This window comes from Choloepus didactylus, chromosome X (assembly GCF_015220235.1).
Source record: "Choloepus didactylus isolate mChoDid1 chromosome X, mChoDid1.pri, whole genome shotgun sequence".
Taxonomy (NCBI): domain Eukaryota; kingdom Metazoa; phylum Chordata; class Mammalia; order Pilosa; family Megalonychidae; genus Choloepus; species Choloepus didactylus.
The window spans coordinates 96828427-96849166 of record NC_051334.1 but is presented as its reverse complement, the minus strand read 5'-3'; the positions used below and the strand labels follow the sequence as shown (position 1 = coordinate 96849166).

General features: G+C 34.6%; 1 long non-coding RNA gene across 1 annotated transcript; it reads left to right on the top strand.

Moving 5' to 3' along the window:
* Positions 1–1901: 1901 nt before the first annotated feature.
* Positions 1902–17630, top strand: LOC119522032. The gene is made up of 3 exons (XR_005214462.1): positions 1902–1974; positions 15189–15263; positions 17549–17630. It is a non-coding gene; the product is annotated as an uncharacterized LOC119522032 (long non-coding RNA).
* Positions 17631–20740: the final 3110 nt, after the last annotated feature.

Sequence of the window (20740 nt, the reverse complement as noted above, 5' to 3'; positions counted from 1 at the left end):
TCAAATACATAATTCAGTGGTGTCAATCACATTTACAATGTTTGTACTCCCCTCCCTGTAAAAAAACAAAGATTCCTTTTAAGTCATCTACAAGCTAGCAATTCTGAAATATATTTTGATTTTTACCTAGACTTATAGCCAGATGTAAAACATAATTTTAAAATTTATATAGCAGTATAATATAATAGATAAACTATAGAATGTGTCCCCCTAAGTACAAATCCCAGATCCATCATTTACCAGTGATGCAACATGGGGAATTTTTCCACTTCTCCGTATCTGCCTCTTAGTTCTTAACCTATAAACTCTCATAAGGTTGTTGTGAGGATGAGATAATCCACATAAAGCTCTTTGCAGAGGACCTGGCACACAGTAAGTACAGTAAATTATTATCTTTATTCACTCAGCAGAAGAAAAAGCTGGCTTAGCCAGCTGGATGACATTCTCCTCCTCTTCAGAATGGTGATGGCATGCTTTGTCCTACGGTGCTAATACACACCAGGAAGACACAACTTTTCTGAAGACACCCTCAGTATGCTGGAGTTCAGAGAGGCTGAAGTGTCTTGAAAGGCTTAATGTGTTGGGCAAATAGGCAATATGATTGGAATTTCAAGTAGTAATAAATGTAATTGCTGAAAACATTTAAATCTCATTATGTCAGGTAAGGCATTTCTCAGGACTTACAGCCCCCTTAACAACTCAATTTAAAAAGGCAATCAAACTCACAGTCTTTCCAAGGGCAAATATATAGCCAGGGTAAATTCCTTTGTGAAAATACCGAACAATAAATATAAATGCTAAAACACAAAGCATTTATGGAATGGTTAGGGTTTTTATTTTTTCTTTTCATCTCCCCTCCATTTATAGACAGCAATTCAATCATTTAGACAAATCTCCTTCTATGTATGTCGCAAAAGGCATACTAGGCCTGGAGCAAGATAAACAGGTCCATATGTTAGAGAGACTTGCTAGAAGGAGACCCCATAGCAATCTCCCTTAACTGCAATTATCTACTGGGTTTTGCAAAGAAGGCAAATTTATCTGTGAAATTAGTGTGTCACCAGGCTAATACCCCTTATTTTAGTCTGAAGTTCTGGAATGTTAATACTTACACTTGTAACTACTTTTGCTAAGATTAAGATCTGTGGGAAATCCACTTTCATATGAAGTTTGCAACTTTTTTTCTCTAGTAAGTTTTGGCTTGAGCAGGTCTTCATGTGCCTATTTACAGTTGAAGTGAATTTCTGAACCCATAGCTTGGAAGCTTTGGCTTCCACCCTGAATATTCACATGTCTGCTCTTTCCAGACTCCTTCAGCTACTGGGTGGCTGGGTAGCTATCTTGGTGGCAAGGCACTGCCTCTCTTGGCAAGTAAACCTGTTCAGTGAGTCTGCCTCTCAGGGGTGTGACCATACAATTTCCTGGAGCAATTTCACAGGGTGGCTCCACTTTCCATTTGAGCTCAAATACTTTGCTGCCTCCTCTGCAGCTGCCAGACCTGCTCCTGCTGCTGCTCAGGTAATTCTCATCTCTCCCTGGCACCACTACAAGCAGGGGTGGTTGGTGAGTGGCTTCTACACGTGTGCCTGCTTGCCTGCTGGTCTTCCTTCCTACCCCTTTCTTTCACTCTCTTTCTGTTTGTTCCTTAGTGAGATCATCTGGAGAGTCACTTGCTGACCACTGAGAAGATGATGAGCTCTAACTATAGGAGTGAGAGCACCAGCAGCAGCTGTGGGACCCAGCAGCCCCCAGAAGTGCTGTAGTGCCAGCCCCAGCATTACCCCTTCTGCCATCAATCAAGTCAATTCGGGCAGCCTCCAGAAAAAAAATGCAGTGTGTGAATGAGTGAGGACTTACAGTGGGCCCATGAACAAGGTGGTGCAGGCCTTGGACCCCATCAGCTTATGGGAAATGCTCTCCCCTCTCAAAACTACCTCCTCCAACCAAAATTTGGTTTGGAGCGACCATTCCCAGGTACCACAAAGGCACGTATGTCAGGGTAGTGGAAAGGGAAAGCTTGCACCTCAATTCTCCTCTTCCTTTCAGCTTCTCTGCTTATGTACCTTTTGGGGAATTGCACCTATATATACATTGGACAGTCAGCCAATTTCCATCATTCGGCTGTTCTTTCTTTTATTAGTATCTATAGTTGTTTATTTGCCAGTTCCAAAGATTTTCATAATATACCCAGAGCATAGGAGGACTCATTTCTTGTGGGATTTAGTTCAAAGATCTGATACAAGTCATTCTTTTGCCCCTACCACAAAGAAATCTTTGACTTGGATTCAGTATTTTTTCCAGAACAAATTTCCACTGACTCATTTCATATCAGAAGCAAACAGTTTTCTTTGTATCAGTGTATATATAGGTACAGGGACAATGGCATGTATGGAGTTACTAGCAATTGTTTGTGTTTAGCAAGTTGTATAGTATGCTGCTCCAGGATATATGACAGGTACAAATATCTATTTGAATTGACATATGTGTTTCATCTTCTGAAAATGATGCGTTAATTCTTGTACAACCAAGGTGAATACTTTATAGAATGTTGGTAGGAGGTGTTTTGGAAGAGTGGATGTAGGATTAAGGAAGGTGAGATATAAGTAATTGTTATATGAAAATTAATAAAGGTGGAACTCTAAGACACCCTTTAATTGAAATAGATTTGTTTTTTAAAGGAGTTATTTTTACACCAATACCTGTGTTAATGACCTTACAATAAATGAAAAGGAAAATTGAAAGAGTATATAAAATGAACAGCTCTATATCTATTTTCATTCTTTGACTCTCTACATTAAATTTGTATTCCTTTAAGCTCTGTGGAAACTTCTATCCCAATTGAAATCATGTGTTCAATATACATTTTGTGCTGGAAAGAGCACATAAAGCAACTACCAGGGTGAATATTATTCTACATTATCAGTTATCCTAAATTATCAATTATCCAACATTACCAATCTGGAAAACTAATCTGGAATAATATAGATTTTTTTCACAAAACCCGCAAATTTAAAGTAGGATACAAAGTGACATCTCTAAAGTGTATAATACAACTATTTGTTAAAGAATTTTGCAAAGATGTAGATAAGCTTCAATTCCAAAGGCCAAAATTTCACTCTTATTTCACCCCTAGCTTAGTTGTAGAAAAATAAAATATGAAAGAATAATTCCAGGATTTACTGTCACTAATTTCCTGTTTGAGAAAAACTCCATCTATGTTGAGGTCAAAGGGAAGAAAAATCTGAAGGTTAAAAATAGTAGTTTGTATAAGTGATAAGAATAAAGGAAATGTATACCCCAATATTAAGTTAGGATATTAATGCACAACAAATTGAGTAGTGTCATGTTTGTTTCATAGTAGCCCAAGTAACAATAATGTGGAGGCTGAAAACAACAATGTTTGTTATCATAGGAATGCTAAAATAACCGTTTACCAGTTATTTGAACATATTTAGTCTCTTTTTTATCAATTTGCTGGTAAATGAAAGCTAAATAGACATAAATATTAGAGCTGAAATTTAGCACATTATTAATATTGTTTACTGAACTTTTAGGGTCACACTTTATTACATGCTCCTTGGTTGAACTTGCTCTTTTAATAATACCAGAACCGGTTCAGCTTTCTTTCAAGACTTTCCTTCTTTCCACCTGATATTTGCCGAAGTGATCCTTATAGGACTCTCTCCATCCTGAAACTTAGTTCCCCACAGAAGAGTTTATAAGGAACCTTAGGGACAGTAAGTGTGGCCACAGAAACTGGAATAAGAGATTGGAATAAAGGGCGTTGTGAGGTCTGAAGTTCTTCATCATTGAAATGAGAGAGAAAAGTAAGTGCTGGGGTCAGAATAAGGCTGGTGAGGTTCTAGCTATGAGGACAGAAGAAAAGAAAAAAGAATGAGATGTCCTAATCTCTTAGTGAGAGAAGAGGGAAAATTTGACAAAATTTCAAACTGAGATGGCTATGAAAGGACATTCACAAATCCACTAAAAGAGAATTTGGCGAGAGAGCTTTCATATCAGCTGCCAAAAAGAATGTGACTAGGGAACGCTTCTATTTTCCTTTCTCATTTATTGGCAGAATGGCATTGTGTAAAATAGTGCCTAAATGTAATCTGGAATTACCTTTATGCTGAAGAAATAGGTAAAATGTGATGGTACTGTTACTATGTTCCATACAAGCATGAGCAAGCTGTACATATTACTCCAAAAACTTTTTTCACTTTATGTTCTAATAAAGTCTCTCCTTAAGTTTCAGAGACATTTTGACTTGGTATGTAGATTATTTTGATGCCAGAACTTGGGACCATGGCAGCTAGGAAAATGGATATTACATTGGTACGACTTGATCGTCATGAATTCAATTAAGCTTTTGCTTTAATTTTGTTTTTTAGCATTTTGTTGTTTGGATGATGTTCAGAGAATTTGTGAGATTTTACTGTAAATTTAATGGCCACTAGGAAATTATGTTCCCTTTGAGAAACCAAAGTTGATGCCACTCTGCTTTGCCTCCTGAAACTTAATTTTAGTTCATGTAGTAGACATTTTAGATTTAATCAAATGCCTTTTGCAGCACCTTAATATTTTATATTTTTGGCTCTATAGTACATGTTTTTCTCCCATTGCATTCTCTTGCACTAAAATGGTATTTATAGACATAAACATTTTAATTTTCTCTAGATAATCAGTGTTGTTTGTTTCTCATCTACAACTGATATTTTACAATTTTCTCATTTATTATTTTGTCAGCTTTACAGAACATTTCTCAGAGAAAATTAAATGTAGGCAACTGGTAAAGGTGTCTAAGTCAATGGTAGCATTCAAATGACTGGATTTACCAATATCAGCAGGTATAATCAAATGCAGGTGTAATCTAGGTTGTAAAATACATTTTAGAATTGAATGTGGACTTGTAAATGGATAGAGTTCTAGGAGCTACTTAAAACAAAAGAAAAATAACTGACAGAGCAACTTTTTAAAATGCTGAAATAACCTACCACTATTGACTCAACACAAAATATTGCTTTCTATGAACAATATTGATGTGAATTGTTCATTGTACTTGTATTTTTCCCTTCCATTAATTTAGCTTTTCATGAAATTCAAGACATTTTCCATATACAGAGGAGTTCTTATGTGTGGGAGAGAAATGGATCAAAATAAAATGTTTTTCAATACCATTCATTCATTGCACAGATGTTTTTAACATGTCTATTATGTAGGAAGCACTGTAGTCTAAACAAATGCCATTTGCTTACCCACTTTGAGGACAGACATACAGTGCCTGGTCTGTAGGTGTCCCATATATCTACCTAAATGTTATTTTGTAGGATTATTTTGTGTTTTGGTCATCAGTATTTTATTGACTATATCAAATTTTAGTGCAGGAAGGTATCTTTTAATGTATGTTTTATAAAGGTTACCATTCTTTATAATTTTAAACTTGAACCAACTCTGGAGAGCAGCCCAAGGGAGAATGTGTGTTTATGAATGGCCTCTGATCTGGATAATTATTCAGCCAGGCCTTCCCTTTGTTTACATGATTTCTTCCCCTGTTTCTTTGGTTATAAAGGTTATGAAAAGTTCTCCCACTGTGCCAGGATTTCTATATACCATTAAAAAACTTTCCTGTTCTGTCAGAAGGTGTGTGTTGCTTTGATAAATTGTCATTCAGGGGAGTGGTCACTAAAGTGAATGATTGTTCAAGGAAGTAGGTTGCCTGAAAAATAGGAATGAGGTCATAAGATAAAAGAGCACCTGTTTTCATTTTGGGTCATTCCTTTTTTGCCTACAATTAAATGAAGCTGTAGAAATTGTGAGTGCAACTAATTGCTGGATGAAAATGCACATGCCAATTGTCTCTTGTTTAAATGAGGACTGGTAAATTGCTGAACCTGTTTTTAGTCAGTGATGCTCACAAGCCATCACTGTGTGTGTATGGCAAACAGGGTGGGGCAAGAGGAAGGGAGGGGAACTGTCGTGATCCAAATTTCTTCTTTTGACAATTCTTGGTAAAATATTTTAAAAGATTTGCCATGCTTCTGAATCCCATTTAAAAGTGAAAACCTTTCTAAGCAAGTGTATCTGAGCCAACTTTTTCTTCACACCAGCAGCTATAGCAATAGAGGTCTTTTTTCACTTCCAATGAAGCATATATAGTTATGAGTTTTAAAGACAGAAAACATGCATTGAGGAGGGATTGTATATTTTATTTTCTCTCCATCTTCTAGTTTCCTTTATGAGAAGGAAAGAAATAATCCAGGAATAAGCCTCAAATTAGGGTTTTGGGTTGGGGGCCAAGAGGGAGGGGAACTAGTTAAATATTATTGCTTCTGTTACATGAGAACAAAATCACAGATGTCATGCTAAATTAAGAAAGTGTTTGTTTCATCAAAAGAGAGATCATTGTAATTTACGTTTCTTGCTGTATAAAGTTTAGTACAGCATTTCAACAATAACCTAAGACAGGTCTTTAACAATGTTACTGGCTTTGAGAGGTTCTAACAAAAGCATCTCCCATACTATTTGGGGAATTTATTCAAATGGCAGTTTGCCTTGGCAAATTCTGTCAGCATAATTGTCAGGTGGCTTTTAAAGATATTGCCTCTTTTGAAACAGGTCATCCTAGACTGTTCCTAACTCACTATTATTACTTTTGATGATTCTCTTAGTCATTAGGACTGATAGAAGCATCCACAAGCTCCCTTGGTTTTTATTCTTAGAAGATTGTAATATATGTTAATTTTTATGTAAAGTTTTAAATTCAAATTAGACAACGTGAAAGTGTTCCATATTCACTTCAACAAATTTTCAAATTTTTAGAAAACAACATCTCTACTACGTACATAATGTTCTCTCTCTGTCCATTACCTAATTTTCATCCCCATCAGTCTCTCCTGTATGCTAGTGCATCAGGGTCTTGAATTCTTTAACCAGAGCTGTCAACAGGAAAACAGAAGCCAATAGAAATTGACTGGAGTCTCAGATTTTGCACAGTCTAAAGATCACAGAGAACATTACACAGAGAAAATGTCCATGCAGACAGGTAGAATGTCTCAAGGAGAACAGCAAATAATAAATGTGCAGTGATGAGGGAGACTTTGGCAGAACAGAACTATGAAGTAGTCTAGCATAGTGCCTTAAAATATAGACTTTGTTTTTTTATTTCTTGGGTTGAATTCTTGGCTTAGAGACTTACTAGCTGTTTTCCTCAGTTGTATCATCTCTTAAATATGGAAATAATAACATCTAAATCATAACTGTTTTTAGAATCAAATGTGATACTAAAAGGTTTAAAATGCATATAGCATAGTACCCAGCACAAAGTAGGTGTTAAATGCTGTATTACCTTGGATAAATCACTTAACCTCTCAGGGCCTCAGTTTCCTCATTTGTAAAGTGTCAATAATACCTTCCTTCTGGGTTGTAGTGAGTAGTGAATGAGATATCATGTGAAGGTGTCCAGTACAATGCCTGGAACAGAGTTAGCACTCAGTAAATAGTTTTCTTTCCTTTATTTGTATTGTTGATTTACAAAAATGCAGCCATCAAAAGCCCCTATTTGCACAGATAAAATAAAGATAAACTAAATGAGTGGTCTATAAAGTAAGAGTTTGTTCACACTGGACAGATATGGTAAACACATGGGCTTGAAAACCTTATTAGGGCTCTACTAGCTAAGGAAGCCTAATGAGGAAAAGCATTTATGTAATTTTCTAAAACACATGATACATGATCAAAAGGGTGGAACAGCAGGAATGTTTTTATAGGCATAAATAACCTTTAGAAAGAGTAATGTGGAAGTTCCCATGCTCTTAGAGTCTTTGAACTTGAACCTCAATATCTTGAGATGGAGTTTTTATTTGTTGTTTTTCTTTTTTATTTTTTTACATATAAAGTGACATCAAGCATTAAAGCCTGTTTACATTCTGCCTCTCACCTAATGTTTCCCCTAGATCTGTGCTTCCAGTATGGTAACCACTAGCAGCATGTGGCTGCTTCCATTTAAATTTAAATTAATTAAAATGAAATAAAAATTAAATATTTGGTTCTTCAGCTACAGTAGCCAAGCTTTGAGTGCTCAACAGCTATATGTGTCTAGTGGCTGCCATGTAGGATAACACAGGCGGTTGAAGAGATTTTGACTGGAAGTACAACTCTCTACACTGAAGCCATTCAATTTTTTAGTTATAGAAACACCTCCAAGACCAATATATTCAAAGAAATTCGTGGTGGTACAAATGCGTGATAAAGTGCCGCCAATTTACATTACCAGCTATGATGGGTACGTAAGTGTGAAACAGAAAAATGAAGCCACAACCTCTCAAATTACAAGGTTATAGTTACTATTTTAGAAGAAGGATGATTGAATTCTTAAATCTTTAAGAGATGAGCTGAATGAAGGATTTATGAATGTGCGTAACTATCTCTCAATCTATTTATCTACATAATTTTTCCCAGGAGTCAGCTTTTTGACAGTAATGTAAATGCTTATTTTGATGCTTCAAAGATATTACATTGTTTTCCAAGAAGGAAGATGGTTCTATTGTTGCTGTTCACAATTCTTTTTTTAAAAAATATTTTTCCTATAAGTGTAACCTAACTTTGCAACCTGGTTTTCAATATCTTTGAAAAGTTTGTAAATTATAAATCAAACACCAATGTATTGTTGAGATCAGAAATTTCACAATATGGTAGATATTTATATCAAACTATGCAATGTTCCAGCACTGGGCAATAAGTTGATTAGTTTTTAGTTATGCACAGACCCATAAATGTTAAGGGAGAACTTTGACAGAAATGCTATGAAGAAATAAAGTCAGCTTCTACTTTATTGTGAAATTTCTGATCTCAACAATACATTGGTGTTTGATTTATAATGTACAATCTTTTCAAAGATATTGAAAACCAGGTTGCAAAGTTAGGTTCAAACTTTTCACCCTGATGATGTCAAAGGGTCTCCTTTCTGTCCCATCCTACTTTTACAGTCTTATCTCCCATGACCCACCTCCTCCCACCTTGTGTCCCAGACACACTGCACTGTGCTCTGGTTCCTGGACAAAGTGAGCATTTTGCCACTGTCCCACCCCCACCTTTGTTCATTCTGTTTCCTGCTCTGGCAATACCCATCACTGGCTGCTGGAATCCTATCCATCCCTCAAAATCCATCTGGGAAGTCTTCTTTGAGGGTTTTCTAATCCTGCATCTTCTCATCCTCTCCTCAATGTAGCACTCCATCTGCACCTACATCTCAAATGTGGTCTCCTTATAGATCTATTATCACTTCACATTATTCAATTCTAAGACTAGACAGGCATTTATAATACTGAGCAGTATAATATTTCTATGGTTCTTTCTCCCCACCTCCATGAATTTAGACACTTCCTGAAGGTTGAGTTGTTGTTTGTTTGTTTAATCAAAACTCAAAGGTGAATCAGGCATTGTTTTGTAATGTTTTGGAGAATAGAATGCAACCAGAAATTATGAGTCAGTAACCCCCCCTCTCTGATTATGGTTTGTAAAAATGTCTGCATGTAGCTGTCAGCAGTGGCTTTACTAAAGATATATGACAACTAGGATTGCTTGTGGGTTTCACTCTTCTATTTCCTGTCTTTGAACTGAAAATGGAAACTAAGAAACAAGTTGCTTTTTAAAAAAGTGAGCAATGTAGAAAATAAATTTAAAGAAGCTGTTTAATGTCAATTAGTTTTTTATTCTAGTTTATGGGCCCCATTAAATGTCTTAATTTCATTTATTATATTGTTTATACTTTTTATTTCTATAAGCAAATATATATCACGTATTATGGCAAATGTTAAATGAGTAGAAATTCTGATCTGTCATCACATCATTTCCCTGGGAACTTGTTGTGATATTTCCTTTAACCAAATTAGCCCAAAGCTGCTAATTAGTCTGCTTATAAAGATGCTCCCTCCACCTCTCCAGTCACTAAACTTCTCACTATATGAAGTGCTTTTACTTATTCAATTTTACCCAGTTTCCCTATAATCTGTATAATATATTAGTTATGTGCCCATTACTTTCCTTATACATGCTACTACTGCTGGCCAGTGCTCATCCACACACCAAAACACCTCTAGAAGAACTTTCCAAGGAAATATTTTTATCCTCAAATATTTCTCTTCTCATGCAGACTTTAGCTTGGATGCATAGATTCCTGCATAAAATGATTTTAAAATCTTCACAAACCTAGTTATCTAATAATATATTCTCTAGAAAAGTTGCTTGAACTCCCTATAAACACCTCAAATCACTCCTTTCCTCAAAAACTTTTGATGACACTCAATATCTATGAATTCCTTAGTCTGACTTTCAAAGTGCTCCATGACCTGGCTCCCAAGAACCTTTCCTCCTGAAACTCCCTTTCTAGTGTCTATGTTTCCACAAAATATGAAAGCATTTTTCTCTAAATATAGCTCCCAATTTTCCACAGTTATACCTTTTGCTCAAGCTGCTCTTATACCCGAAATGCTCCTTATCCCCCACGCCTACCAATCTAAACATCCTGAAATCCTACCAATTTTTCAGGATTTCCTCAAATGTAGCCTCATGATGAATTCTCTGGTTATCCCAGATTGAAGTTATCTCTCAGCCTCAGAACTCCCATATAAGCTCCAAATAGCTATTATTATAGTCTGCTTTATTGTTATTTATAATCGTAGTTTTCTCCCTTGCCTAGTTTTGATTTTGATGAGGATGATACTTTATACATCCTTTATATCTCCCTCAATAACAAGTGTAGGACAAAGTGCAAGTTAATAACTTAGTCACATATATAACCAATCCAGTAAAGTTAATGCCTTATATTAAAAAATGATTCTTTTTATTTTTCAATGCTCTTTGCATACATTAGTTTATCACTGGAATACCAAGATATAAGTAATAAAAGCATTACTATCTCTATTTACAAATTGTACACTGTACAAATAAAGACAATAGATGGCATGTTATTTTTTCACTGTACAAATAATGAAACTGAGTCTCAAGTGGCTCAAAATAACTTACTAAAGTTAGCACAGCTGGTTAATGAATGCCCGGGAAGCCACCTCCTGATACTATTTCCACTACATCAGCTATCTCCCTTAAATAGCCTGAGTTCAGTACTAAAGCGTTTTCAGTTTAAACATCTTTTCATTTTTTCGTTTTAGAAAATCATCCACATCAGAATGGAACGTATCAAAAATATATTACAGAGCAAAACCAGTTTCTGTTCTTATTCCCAAGGTCCTGGAATTCAGTGAATATCCTAAGTTTTTAAGATTTCCTTTATAGCTGAAGGAGGAAAACACCTCTCTAGCATTTGCTTTCCCTCTATCTCCATTGCCCTGAGCTACTCAAAAGCACTATCGCTGAAGTAAATAACTGAGAGATTGGAGCCATTTTCATTTCATCAGATTTATTAACTCTGAAAAACAGAGCTATTTCAACAAACAATTAGAAATAAGATACATGTTTGGGAATAGTGAATTCCCCAGGGAAACCATAATTCCCTAGTTCTGATTTACAGTAACAGACAATTAACTCAAGAGTGTAGTGAAATTACCCCCAAAAGCAGACTGATTTCAATCCATTCTGATCTTAAAATTAGTATTACCATATGACACTCTTTAGAGGAGGAGGAGAAAGATTGTTACAACTTTTCCAAAGTTGAGAAGCATCATTTTAAGCAGTGCAGGAAAACAGATCTGGATTTTGTATCAGTCTGGAGACCACTTACTAACAAAATTTATCACCAGAACACTACCTAAAAAAAAGTTGTCAATGAGGTAATATTTTTTTGTATTTAGTATATCTGAGCCACAGAAATAAATGACCCAATAATAACTTAATATGTGATCAGAAAAAGTAGGGTCCTCCTGCAAAATTAAAGGACTTAGATGATATGAGTATTACATAAAAAAATGTAATGTTTACTGAGTTTGAGGACCTGTGACTACACTCCTTAAATATGTCATGTACTCTATAAACAACCCCTGTTGAAATTCTAGATGCTTACATTATTTAATCAGGGCCATTCTCCCATATGGTCACTTTTAGGTGGGTCTGTTGTTTTCAGGCATCCAAACATTGTCTTTGACTATAAAAAATTAAAAAGGCAAATATCTAGCCTTTTATTATAACCACTAATCTAAACTAACTCTAAGATTAGGTTCCACAACTTGAAAAATGTAGAAAATATACTGAGGCAAGCTATAGATGGGCAAAGTATAGTGATCTAAGCTCATGAGTTCTGGAGTCATGCTGCCTGAGTTGGAATTCTAAGCATCCTTATTTATTAGCTGGGTGGCCTTTGGCTAGTTAGATAACCTATCTTTGTCTAAGTTATTCATTTGTAAAATGGGTTTGTAATAGTACTTTCCTCATGGGATTGTTGTGGGAGTTAAATAAGATAATCTAAATAAAATTTTTGGCACAGAAATCACTTAACAGAGACTGACCAGTTTGAAGGATTTGAAATTGTTTTGTCTGGATGGAAAAAATAAGTTGAAATCATTTCCTACTACAGAGATAGAAAAGAACTTAAATATCCTTTAGTCCACACTTACCCACACCCACATCCCATTTCACACATGAGGAAACTGAAGCTTGGGAGATGACATGAGTTGTCCAATATCACACAGCTGGGTGGTAGTAGAACCAGGACTAGACTCCAAGTTCAGGACTCTTTCCAATATATCGTGATAGACCCTCCCTGTCTTTAATTAAATGGTCATCAGGAATTTGGGGGCACAGATAACATAAGCCCCAAATATGTAATTGTTATTTGGAATTAATGATTTAGGTAAACTATATACAGATGAGTGACACTGAAAACTAAACATATATAGGTTACCAAGGGGGAGGTTTGGCTTCTCATTCCCACAGCACATTTAAACCTAAAACATCCTTTTCATTCAGAAGAAGAAGAAGAGGAAGAATTTTTTATCATCACTTCATATGGAACAGGCAATGGCTATTTGCAAAGTGATTTGTAATCCTGCCTAGAGCAAGTACTTTCCATCACCAAGATATTGTCCTTTTTGGACTTTTACACAGACTATCCTACCTACTTCTGTAGACTTCCAGGGGAAAAGGATTTTCATTAACAAGTCTTTTTGAAATTAATAAAATTTATATTCAGCCATTTTTTTCCTTATGATTCTTCTCTGCTGCAATTTAAATTCTTGCTGGATAACACTGTAAGTCTAAATCTCTTTGACTCACATTAAGTCAACATCAGTCATGTTTTACTTTTCGAAGCTACTTTATTTGTCCTGTAACATTCTTATATGGGTTGTGTGGGAAAAGAGCATTTCTAAGAATGAAGGCTCAAGTAGAAGCTAAGAACAATTAAGTAAATTACAATTAAGTAAATTATAATCTATGGAATTAATGTACCAGGTTTTTTAATATGAAAAGATTAAAGAATGCCTTCATATTAGGGCCAGACTAGTCTTTGCCCAAATACATCAATTTGCCCTTTAAATACCTACTATCTTGGCATCTGCATAAATTAATCACATCTATACTACTACTATAATAAATGTCTTAAACATATGAGGTGTATAAATATATATACACACACACACATATACATGCACATATACGTGTATATATGTGTGTGTGTATCTTATTTAACAAAGATGCTAAACTGAAGCAAAGTGAAAACCTGGAAACGATTTTTAAATTTTAAGATATTTAAAACATTTACATTGATCAGTAGGGAAATAGATATACAAGTTATAAATCAAACAATATGGAAGACTATCAATTTAAAATAATAAATTAAGACATATATGCAATCTGTAATAAAGAGATATTGTCTGGTTTAAGTTGGAGAACAAAAAAGGCAATACATATTACTATTGATACATATATGTAAAAGCATAGATGAAGATATGCCTAACTGACAACAATGGTTGCTTACATTGAAAGGATTTGGATAGTGGAGGATAGTTAAGGGAAGGTCTTTTATTTTGTATCCATTTTTATATTAAGGATATGTGCATGCACTGTTTGCATAATTTTAAAGTAATCTTTTCTGCTCCTCTTGGATCCAAAGTCACCTGTGCTTGGTTGTATTTTAAATCATTTTCCTAAACCAAAGACTACATACCATTTGAGCTACAATCTTTAATTCACTGCATTTGCCTGATCAATTCACCTCAGTTACCTGCAGAAAATCTGGGAACATATTCAAAGGCTGCCTTGAAACATTAAGCCTGTATTGCCGTTGATGTAGCACTAGGGGCTAAAAGAAAATGAAAATGTTAGCAAGTCAAATCAAAACAAAAACAAAAGAAAAAACACAGTGTGCGGAATATTTGGCAGTTGAGTAAATGCATAACCCTATTTTAAAAACAGCATGTCTTAAAAAACACCTACATCATAGCTATACTTCTGTATGACACTGTCAGTGTTTCCTTTGCAAATCCACGATTCTGAGTTTTAGTAGATCTCTTGTTCTAAAGAAAAGGAGATCACTGTTGTGGGAAAATGTCCTGAAATTGTGTCAGCTAATTGTAAATTATAGTAAGATATATAGAGAGATTGAATTATTCCATCAACTCAACTCTTTGCACACTAATAAAGCTATGCAGCTTTGCTGCTTTAGAAAAAAATGTAAAGAATAAAGTGTCATTGACAGCATGATAATTTTCTGTAATCATTGTTAAAATCAAAAACTTTAACTTTCATGGATCATTTTTTAACAGCAGATCCTACACTTTGAAGTTAAACTAGACACAGATCAAAGCATATTTAAGAGTGAGCTTGAAGGGCAATAGCCTTAGTTGAGTTTTCTAAGGAAGTTTACAATCTTGGTTTGAGAATTTTTACTTGTAATGATTTTGTTTGATAATTTTGCATCTTGTTAATTGCAGACATATTGGGCATTCTTAAAAGAGTTCTCAAAAAAGTGAATGCAACCCAAAAGTGCAAAGACCATGTATTACTATGAAAGTACTCTAGAAACTATTTTATCATTAGATTACTTGCAAAGCTGACAAAGTAAATTTAGTAATCTGCTCTTTGAAAAGACATTGTCTAAGAAAACACTAAGTAATGCTCTTGTTTCTTACTAATCTTTTTATTATAAAAATAAGGGAAATAATGCCTCAAGAACTTCTTAAGACTTTCAAATAACACTGCTCAGTAATAATTTCTGAACCTTCTTTTGTTTCTCTCAACAGGAACTCCAATCTCCAACTCTGAAAATATCTACTTGTGCCCCAAGCATTCTACATATAACTCAAAATACTGAGCAGGTAAAGAAGTTATGGATTAGATTCTTTTCATTTCTTCTTGTGTAAGTCTTGCTTATATGTTTAAATACTCTTCAGGCCCTCAAAAGACTTTAGACATTCACAAAATAACAGGATCATACAGCAAGAAAGAGTTTTCACACATATGAGAATCAGCAGAATGTGAAACAAGTGCTGTGAACCATATTTTTCAATTTCATTGCCTACCCAATCTGACTTTTTAAAGTTTGAGTGCACTTTATTTTTGCCAGCAATCTCCTAGTGAGTATGAATATTTTAAGGGTCCTTTATTTGTGCAAAAATAAAATAACTTGATCTTTGATTGATTGAGAACCTGGTTTTATGAGTGAAAATGCTACAAATTTACATTCAGAGTGAATAAATTCTATGGACGAAACTAGCCTTCCAGTAAGTATATGATTTGAAAGGCAAAGAAAAGATCTCCGTCAGCCTTTATAGCCTAATAATCCCACTTTTAGGATGAGTTTATGCACTGTGTCTCAAAATAATATTTCAATGTCATATTAATATGTGCTTAATTAGCTAGTTGCCATATATCAAAAACTAAATTCTAAAAAAATAAAACATAAAACACCCTAAGTTTTGAGTTATATGGGAGGGAAGTAAAAGATCTGCAGGGATTTAGGAGACAGTAGGGAGAGATACCCTGTTCTAAGGAAAACAGAAACAGGCCAGCCCAGATGAGGTGACAGGGTATGAACATGGACAGTGAGGGGACGAATGGGCAAAACTGGTTTCTGGAACTTGGGTGCAGTAAAGACAAATGATATTATGTAGGACAAATGAGAAGATTATTTTTAAAAAATTGCTTACCACTTCCCAATTTGGTCTAGCCTAGAACTAATCCTAGTCAGATAGAGTCATGTCTTTATTCTGCAAACATTTGCTGAGAACCTAGCTTGTGCTAAACATTGTACAAAGATGAATTAAACCTAATCACTATTCCCAAGGAACTCACAATTGGATGGATTGCATACACAACAAACCATAGAACAGTGGGATAAAAGCTATAATTGGAGTTGGAAATGGAGCATTCCAGGACCACCAAGTTTGGATTTCCTCAGAAAAGTCAGCCCAATTAAGTCACAAGCTGTTCACTGCACTTGAATCCAGTTAAAAAATTGTATTAACTAAGTTCTTTTTCATAATGAGGGACTTTAAAATTGTGTTTACTATATGCTTTATTTCTGATAATAAATGTATGCTAATTGTAGAAAATTTTGGAACTATGAAAGGACATAAATAAGAAAAAAATTAAAATTGCCTATGATTCCCCTCAGAGATAATACTCTTAACACTTTTTTCCCATTCAAATACAAAGTTGTATCATACCACATACGCAGTTTTACATCCTGATTTTCTCACTTGAACTTATATAATATATTGTGAGCCTTTTAAAAGTAAATTTGTATTATGCAACAACATTAGTTTAATGGCTACATATTTCATCTATGGATGATTATTTAGGCTTTCTCCTCTCCATAGGAGAGTGCTTCTCCTACTCTACCCTCATCAGATTTGTTTTTTTAATTTTCCAGTTTTAAACATAAAATATGGTATCCCTTTGTTATGTTTCTTTTATTCTTAGCTTGGCTGAACACTTTTTCTTAAGTTTATTAATTATTTGCATTTCTTCTTTTGTAAATTGTTCATGTCGTTTTCTCGTTTTTTCTATTAATATGGAAATGTTTTTACTTATCAATGTATAAGAACTGTTTTTATATTAATGATATTGATTTTCTCCTTCAAAAGTTTACAAGTTTAAACTACTGTTTTATTTCCCTTTTAATGTTATTTATGATCCTCCCCTCCATAAACTCATAACACTGAAGTCTTCGGTGTTTAAGTATACACACAGACACACACACACACACACTTTTTCCCTTTGTGATTCCTCCCATTTTTTAAAATGCAGGATGCCCTTTCCAGACCAAAGATCTAATTAATCAATATTAAGTTATATTTTCTTCTAATCATGTGGGAGCATTTATAGTGAAACAAATATATTGAAGGTATCATCAAACACAATTTGGAGATGGGATGAATTGCATTGAAATGAGTATAATAGAGTACCTAGCACAGTGCTGAGTACAAAACACATTGCTTTCATATTTGTTTCTGGGATTAAAATGAACAAAATCATAAAATGATGTCATTATACATGCAAATAACTCTAAAAATTCAACTCTGAAAATTGTTCCCTATTATTGATGAATCCAAGGTCACTAAATAACTATGGTTAAATGCAACTTTTATCTTCTTCACAGGAACTTCATTCTCCAACAATGAAAGTCATTACATACCCACAGACTACTATTAGGAGATATATAGTACAAAATCCTGAACAGGTAAGATATGCCAAAAAACTCTTTTCTTGGCATATAATTCTTTAGAGGTTGATAATTTCAAAAAGAAGGATGCATCAGTTACCAGATCTCTAAAGTCAGATTATTCGACTTTCTGTCAGTTATAAAGTTAATTTCTATTTGCTAATAAAAAAAAAATGCCATCTTTAATTCTAGATAGTTGTGTGCCCATACATTCTGATTCAGAGACACAGCAGTACCAAGCAGCATGGAAATCCTTGGGTTATGAAAGTTTTCTAGTTCTATAGCCCCACCCACAAAAGATTTTTGTGCACTTTGAACCAAAGAAAAAAGGAACAAAGTTCTTTCACGGACTTCATATAAAAATTGTGTCATCTCTTGTATCATGGGCTGGAGTCTTTATCTAGTCCATTTAGATTTGCCATTGAGATATAGACTAGAAAGAAGAGAATTAATTGTTGAAACTTCAAAAGGGTCCTCATGTCTTTGTTGCTTATGATGTATGAACTTTTGTACCTAGCAATGAGCTGGTTAGAAAATTACATTCTTATATTTTCTACTAATGTATATAATCTTACATTTTACAAATTCTAATATTGTTCTATATTATTTTGCACAGAAAATAGAGAACTATTTTCTCCACAGTTAATAAGCCATCCTTATCTCTCTCTCTCTCTCTCTCTCTCTCTCTCTCTCACACACACACACACACACACACACACACGTATGCATGCATGTGCAATTTCATTAGCTGCAAGGAGACATTCTGTGAGGCTATCAGGACATCAATTTCACATCTACTTCTAGAGGCAGATAGGAATACAGCAATACTTTGTATTGCTCTTTATTTCTCCACTATTATAGTAAATAATTCCCCCCTGACCTAGAAAATTAAGTGATTTCTTTCAGCTGTGGAAATCAAATGGCTAAATTAGGGTAACATGCATGCTAGTATTCTAGGTGGGAAGGTGGGTGGGGAAGAATGCACTATTCTACGTGTATCTATTTCCCCTCTTCCTCTTGTTTATTTGTTTTAAAAACATTTTGTAATGTCTCCTTAGCTAGGGTCCCTGCTATGAGTTGGGAGTGTTCGCTTTGGACATTTGCTTGAGTTTCCATATATCCATGTACATATCAAAGGAGAGTATGATTATAGCTAAAGCTCCTGTCAACTCCTTCTTTTGTAGAACCAAATAAAATTAAGAAACAAATCTGAAAGGTTGGGGAGCATGGACAACAGGGAGGGGAGGCCTTGGGAGAGGAGAGTGTGTATCTTTGTGTCATTTGACTAATTGCCCCCTTCTTCCTCCCTCTCTATTTCTTTATTTCCTACACAAATTGGAGGATATGCCTACTTGGATTCTATCACACTTGATATTCCTGGATTTCAAAGAATTAGTTTTAAGTAGCATTTTTTTTCATAATGTGAGAACTGCTGGGCTTGCTTAAAATATATTCAGAGTAAGTTTTCAAATATCAAATAATTTGGATTCTGATCCACTTTGCCAGCGATTCTTATGTGACTTTGGATGAAACTTCATTCTTTAGTTAATGGGGATTAATCAGTATTTATTGAGTACATACTCTGTGCTACACAATTTACATATTTTATCCCATTTAATACTAAAAAATTGAGAAAATAGAAGCAGATAGACGTCAGTCATTTATTCAATGAATATTTGTTAACTGCCTACTATGTGCCAGAAATTTTCCTAAGAACTAGGAATAAAGCAGAGAACAAAACAAGGTTCCAGCCTTCTGTTAATTTAAAGTCAACTGGCCCCAAACCATTCAGTTACAAGGTGGGAGAGCTGGGACTGGAATTGAGCAATGCAGTGTTAGGGAAGAGACATTTGCAGATTAAGGTCAATTGACAATATTGAATTAGGATCCAGAGAATATCACACAAACCCCAACACCACTGTGAGGTTACAAAGACAGGGATATTAGAAGTATATATGACAGTACATAGCATATTTGAAACACTGAGCATGCACCTGCAAAAACCTCATTGTTATGGCCATGTTCCACTGCAGAGAAACAAATCATTTCTCAGATAGAAGACTCAGCAAAGTGCTGAAGAAAAGCCATCATTTTCAAGCTTTGAACGCTCTCTATTAATGAGGAATAAAACAAATTTCAACCCCCATAGCTCATAAAGAAAAATAATGTAACTGGTTCTACAAAGCAAATTAAAAATCCTGTGTAGATATATTCCTCATTTTATTTATCTAAGTATTTTCTGTTTTGTTTTCTATTTTAAATCCCACAGGATAAGATTCTAGTTTAATTACAATGTTTATACACTAAGCGTTCTAAATGGCAACTTTATCCTCTTTCACCTCCCATCTTGTCTAATCATTTTCTCCTCCCTGTAATTAAACCACTATCAATCCACTTCTCTCATTATGATTGCCTTCTACTTCTGTTCATACTTTTTGTTGTTGTTGTTCATAATCTTCCTTGTTCTCCATTTGTTTTCAAATTAGTCAAAAGGTTTAAGCATTCTGGTTTATAACTTGAGCCTGAAATGAAAGAAATACTCTGTTTCATCAGTGGATAGAATCCAAATATACTAATCATTTTTCTTCATTTTCCAGTTGTTGGTCTCCTGCTATGAAGAGGGGACTGCACAATTTCTAAGAGAAATAAATAAGTGATTTTTTTCCTAAACCAAAGGATCTTACAGTTCAGAAAAGAGATAAGACATGTGCATAAATAGTTATCTAAAATACAAGGTGGGAGGTATTATAAACCTCATGAAAGAACTATAGATGAAGCCTTTTTGGAGTTCAGATGCTAGAGATAACATATTTGTATGGGGAGATCATGGAAGTAGTTATTGTGGGATTTAAGGTACTATTAGAATTATCATTGTCATCATCATTTTACAAATGAGGAAACTAAAGCTTAAATCAGCATTATTGCTCAGGTCTTCTATTTGAAATTCATCATTCCCTTTTTTTCTATTTTTTGAAAGCTTTTCTGAGAGTGGGATAGTTTGACAATATTTGATAACTTATTGGATATGGAGGTTAAAAGAAGGAAAATGTCAAATATGACACTAATTTTTTTCAGCCTGAAACACTGGGAGTATGATGGCCCAGTTTAAAAGATTAATAAGTAATGGGA